General features: G+C 28.5%; 1 pseudogene; it reads left to right on the top strand.

Annotated features, from left to right (window-relative positions):
* The first annotated feature begins 1,420 nt into the window (after positions 1–1,420).
* Positions 1,421–6,525, top strand: part of LOC130828535 (probable linoleate 9S-lipoxygenase 5) — a 20,744-nt pseudogene continuing 15,639 nt past the window's right edge.

The raw sequence follows: 6,525 nt of genomic DNA, 5'->3' as shown, positions 1-6,525 counted from the left end.
TTATATTCCTTTAGAATAATACCATTTAATTCAATTATGTGAAGATTTTTAAGTTAAATGATACTATTTTATAGAGATAGAGGAAGTAAATAAAACTATGTAGTCTATTACTCTTAAGTCTTATGATTATGAAATTAAAGCATCTTCGATGTTGTTAAATAAGACTAGGTTGTAAGATATGTTTTACTCAAGCTATTTGTTTATTATTGAACGTTTTAAATCTTAATTCTTATGTGTGTTTCTAACTGAAATAAATAATTAATTTATATGTGCTCAATTTCAAAGAATTAGCCTTTTATTTACCTATTTTTTTGAATTTGTTATATTTTTAATTGTGATTGAACTTAGGATTTAGGATTATTTCACAAGCAAAATAGTAGTACTGGTCCTAGTGGACATTAGGCAGTCACAATTTTATAAATAATGATTAAAAATTTAACGTGTGATCTCAGATTATTGGCTTTTTTATGTAATAGATAAAAAAATTTGGAAAATTATCAATGGTGCCCTTGTAGTATTGAAAAATTACAATGGTACCCAACTGCATTTCAGTGGTACCCCCCCAATTGTATGGTAATTACAACCGTGACATTAATGATGTTATTTCCGTTAAATGTCCGTTAACTTTTGAAATTAACTTAACCATGGTTAGTTTGTAATTGTTTAAATACCCGGCATCCATTAAAAACCCAATTCTTGTTTGTGTTATTGGTATATCATTAAAAACCCAAAATCCCAAAAACCCAGATCAACTAACACAAAGCAGATGAGCCATGACGCAGCCTCCGGAATGCTCTGTAATATAGCAGGATTGTACGCCATAGAACAAATACCAAAACCAGGAGCTGTAGCACCATTGGGAGCAGCAAAGGACATTGGAAAAGTATGAGTCTGTTGAGCTTGTTGCTGTTGCTTATCACCAAGGTTACCATTACAAACACCAGCAGCATTAAAGCAAAGTTGGGAGAATGGAAGGGCATTGCAAAGTTCTGCCCGTAGCCGTGAAAGTTGCAGTTAAAGTTACTAAGTCGCCAGCAAAGAAGGTTGCCGCAGTGAAAGCGAAGAAGCCTAAGAGTCTTAAATCTCCGGCGAAGAAGGCAACTGCTGTGAAAAAAACTACACCGACGAAGAAAACTAAGAAGTGAAATGTTGGAAATCAGGTTTCTCATTAATTGAAATTAGGATTTGTGTTGTGTAAATTTGTCGATAAAGTACTTAAGGTTTGATTAGAGTACAAGTTATGAATGGTCATAACTTGTAGTGGCAGGAATTTTTCTATGGTTTGATTTTAGTTTAAACTTTTGTAAAAAAACTCGACTTAATTGAGCTGTTTAGCAATGGATATTAGTTTTCTAATTTTAGAGTGGTTTGTTCAATTTTCATTCTGATTATTGCTATTGAAGTGATGATTGTGCGTAAAATGTTTTCAGTTTTGATGAATCTAATTGTTTTTCTGAATGATATTGCAAAAAGTTTATTTCAAGAATTTACTGTTTTGAATTTAGTATATTTCAACAATTTGCTCTTTGATTTAAATGTAGATTCTCTCTCATGGATTTCAAGAAATTCGGTCATGGTTGCTGAAAAATCAAAGAATGTGGCTCCTGCAATTTGTAATTCCATAGTAACCATGGAAGAAGAGCAGCCATGGAAGAAGAGCAGCCATGAAAGAGAAAAGGGAAGAAGATGAAGAAACTAACCATGGTTAGGTTAAATTCCAAATTTAACGGACATTTAACGGAAAATTCATCATTAAGGTCACGGTTGTAATTACCATATAATTGGGGGGTACCACTGAAATGCAGTTCGGTACCATTGTAATTTTTCAATAGTACAAGGGCACCATTGATAATTTCCCAAAAAATTTTAATCTACATGATAATTCTAAACTTTTAATTTTTCAATTTGGTAGACAAAAAGTTAGTATTTTTGTTGAATTTACTTTATTATTATGCCCATCATAAAATCTCCTTTTTTATAAATATAAATGCCCCGATCACCATTAAGAAACACTTTTTGGAAAAATTGTACGAAATAAGTACTTAATTTAACAAAGAACTTAATTATCAATTTTTCTACCACATGAAAAAGTTAAAAGTTCAAAATTACCATGCAAATTAAAAAAATATTCTTTCACCACGTGAAAAACATAAAAACTTAAAATTACCACGTGGAATTTATCAATAACTATTCATCATATATTATATCACGCTTATCACAATGATAAGTATGTTGGGGCGGGAAAGATATTCGGCACAATAATTAAATTACCATTTAGTGATTTAATCATACGAGATTAATAGTTTACAAGGATAGAAACATGCACAGATTTTTAAATATGTTAATATTTTAAGTAAATTTTAAATTGCAAATCATACTTTTTATCGTTTATAAAATTCAAAATCGTAATTATGGTAGTCTAATAATATAAATGACTGATTTTAATGATCAATTGATTGAATTTTATCTCATTTTAGTTTTAAATAGCAATCGATTGAAAAAGTGGTATTATGTACTTCAAGTAATTTCCTAAATTGCTGTATAATTTTAAACACAGTGTAATTTTGCAGTATAATTTTCTAAATTGTGTAATTCCAATTGCACTGGAATAAATATAATTTATTCTGTAGTATAAATTTCGATGCGGTGTAATTCCAAAATTTTATCAGACAATATATAATGTTCTATACAGATTATTATATATTTTGCATTTTAATTTTTTAAACAGTGCATTTATATACAACTGTGTAATTGGAATAATTGTGATTATTGTATTTATTAATGTATGAGTTTTTCCGAAAATATAAATTTGTAAATATGATAAGTATAAAAAATGCAAATTAGTTAAATTTCATTAATACTAACCAATAAAAAAAAGACAAATAACATATTCACAATCAAACATCTTTTTACTATTATACAGTAAAATTAATAAAATGTATGATTACATTAATTACGTGCTGACGAATAATTAATTAAGGTTCGAGAAATAAACATCGCAAACAGTTTTATCACAAGTCTGTTTCCCTACAAAATGTCCCTAATAATATTGGAGATGTCCACTTCATTTGCAACTCATGGATTTACCCTACTTCTCGCTACACCGAAGATCGCATCTTTTTCTCCAACAAGGTAGCTTCTTACCATTTTTTTTTTATATATAATCATTATTTAATACACAAGAATCTAGCATACTTTCCTGTTCCATTATACTTGTTACGTTTGAGTTTTTTTTTGCTATCCAATGTGTTACTCTCTTCGTTTTTTAATGTTCTTTCCATTTAGAATATTCTATTTTAGAAAGAGAAATTTAATTAAGATTTTAAGACATATATAGATGATAAAACATATCCATATGAGATTTCGCTAGATTCGTCTTAATGTATACTCTTTTATCATATATTTTTTTATAGTTTTTTATGATGCATATTTAGAGATATTAAGGCTCAAATTTTACTTTGAAAATTGTGCAAAAAGTAAACGAGAATAACGAAAAAAGAACATAAGGAGTATTTTAAACATTTATATATTGAACTATTCATATCTAAAAATTACAAAAAGGTAATATTATCAAAATATGCAATTATAATTAGACAATACAAATAAGATCCCACTAGACCATATTTTTTCTTACACATTAGTTGCAATATATAAACTAAGCTTGAATGATGAATAGTGTCAATAACCGTAATGTAGCAAGTATTTTAGAACAGAGGAAGTATTATATTAACTATTCATCAATAGATAATCAAGTTTTTTCTCAGTTGAATGAGCAAATACTATTTTTTATGCAAAGACTATGTGCTTGATTCTCACCGAACTTTTTCCCCCTCATCCTACACTCAAGCAATAAATAAATAAAATAAAATAACTTTTTATTTATCAACAATGTTTTACTTTATATTCTTTATGTGTTAGAAAAAACTTAAGGATATTCAGTGAACAGTTGGGATTGATTTAACTTATTTGACTTCTGACTTTATCAATTGGTTTGTCCAACTAATGTTGAACACCATTATAGAAATAGTTTGTTTGGGATTAATTGATTCATAATAACAGGTTGTTTTAACCAACTAATTTAATAAATAAACACTATTTGTGTTAATCTAAAGCAAGCTTGACTTTTCGTGCAAAGAAGTCAATGTACTTGTTTTTAAAGAAAAGAATGAACAAAAAGTTAGCTAACAATTAACTGTAAAATAAATTAACATTCTGTAATATTGTTATTAGGTCAATTTGGTGATCCAACTGAACTTATTCTTAGGTGATCTACACACTTTACATACAAGTCATTCCTAATTTCTCCTACATTTCCATAAAATTATCTTTTCATCATTTTATCCATTTTTTTATTCATCCTACTTATATTTCGGGCTATGTTTTTGAAATAAAGGAAGCAATTAAGATGAGTGTAAAATAATAATTTCTCTATATTTATAAGCATGTTTCAAATTTGGATGTTGATACTAATTATTGGTAATAGATGATTGATAATTTTTTTATGAAATACACTTTGTCATATTCACATTATGAAACTTTGATCATTAAAATTGTTTTATTTACAATGGTTATACATTAGAATGAATTTTTATGAAAAGAATGATAATATGATGATATACGTAACAAACACGAACTCTAAACTTGTTAAGATATATTTTTACTAAAATTACCCTAACTTTCTATTATGATTCCCGAATTTATTACTGACAATCAAATTGACTGTTAATGACTTTAAGCTTTAATTACAAATCTACCATCTAATCACTAATTAGGTGGCAAAAATTTCATAGATGCACCATTTCACATGGATACGTTTTAAAATTATTTTCTACAAAAATTTAATGAAAATTCTAGCATATAGATTTACTTAACGCTACTTCTCATTAACTTTCTATTTAATTAGATTAATTCACTCATAAATTTGTTATTGTACGTGTAAATAGACTCATACAAGAGGAGAGTAAAAACTCAATGAAAGTCCATCCTAAAATAAATTAGTAATAAAAGGCGTAGTTCATCAAGCTTATTACACGTTATTGAATTCGACCTTTCTCTAATTTGTTGATATGAAAGCACATGTAAGCAGGGGCGAAGCCATGATTTTGAGTTAAGGGGACAAATTTGTCAATATACTAGCAAGTTATTTATAATATAAAAACTAGTTATACTATATTGAAAATTTTAAAATCATATAAACTGAAATGATCTTGAATCATAGTAAAATTATATTTAACAAATAGAGTTGAAACTTCCCTATAATTACCCATTTTGAAAAAAAAACTAACATTTTGAAAAAAAAAAATTAAGTGCTTTTGACTCCATATATTTGCCTTCTAAGTCTCTAAAAAAACACTATTAAAATTAAAATAGCAAAAATATGAATACACACTAAAAAGGATGAATGTGAACTATGAAAGATAAATAGTAATGAAATTATAAGTATAAAATAAATTTATTAGTCTACTAAAAAATAATAGTTTAAATTTGTGTTTAAATTATTACCTTATATTACAAATATGTTATCCCAACTATTGACCTATAGTAAATTTTGTTACAATATTATATATTTTATGCCCTCTTTAAATTATAAAGGATCGTATTTTCAGCAACCGGGGGCCGGGAGCCTGGCCCTCAGTGTGGCTTCGCCTATGCATGTAAGTTATTTTCCAAAAACGCTCCTTACTCTCCGCTTAGCGACCTACAGTTCGTATTCTCCACTCCTCTGGGATTAAGCTATTACAATATTGATGTTGGTACATACTATTTTGTGTGCACTAATAAGCACACATAAAACCTTTTTTATTTTAATTTCACCAAAAGGAAGTAATATTCAATTAAAATCAGTTTTAATAAATAAAATCTAGTTACAATAAGTAAATGTTCATAAAAGTTCAATTTTAACTACTAAAAATATATTTTAGGATTTGTTTGGTAAATAATTGTGGTTGGAGCGTGAGTGCATGATGCTGAAATGTCAATAAATTTAAGTAGAATTATAATATAATCACTTGATTTTTTGCAGACATACCTACTAGACCAAACACCAGCCCCATTAAGGAAGTATCGAGAGGAAGAACTGGTGATTTTGCGAGGGAATGGAGTAGGAGAGTTGAAGGAATGGGATCGTGTTTATGACTATGCATATTACAATGATCTTGGAGATCCTGATGAAGGTCCAGAATATGTTCGTCCTGTGCTTGGTGGTTCCGCTGAATATCCTTATCCTCGAAGGGGAAGGACAAGTCGTCCTCCTTCAGAGACAGGTAACGATAATATATATACATGCACCTTCTTTCATTTGGGAATCTTATCCCTTTCATTTATCACAAATTTTGTGGGAGACGGTTCCATATCATCTCTAATTTGATCAGCCCATTATCATTTTTTAGTTTAATTAATCTTAAATGGGTTGAGCCTAAGAGATATCTCTCCAAGAGACGGTATCTTAGGAGATCGGCCGTTCATTTATTCTCTTCATGTAAGTTAATTTGGTTAATCAAGCCAAAAATTCAAACACAAGTGCAT

Source organism: Amaranthus tricolor, chromosome 12, assembly GCF_026212465.1.
Source record: "Amaranthus tricolor cultivar Red isolate AtriRed21 chromosome 12, ASM2621246v1, whole genome shotgun sequence".
Classification (NCBI taxonomy): Eukaryota; Viridiplantae; Streptophyta; class Magnoliopsida; order Caryophyllales; family Amaranthaceae; genus Amaranthus; species Amaranthus tricolor.
Note: the sequence above shows the minus strand (reverse complement) of the source record. Positions and strands in the feature narration are given on the sequence as shown.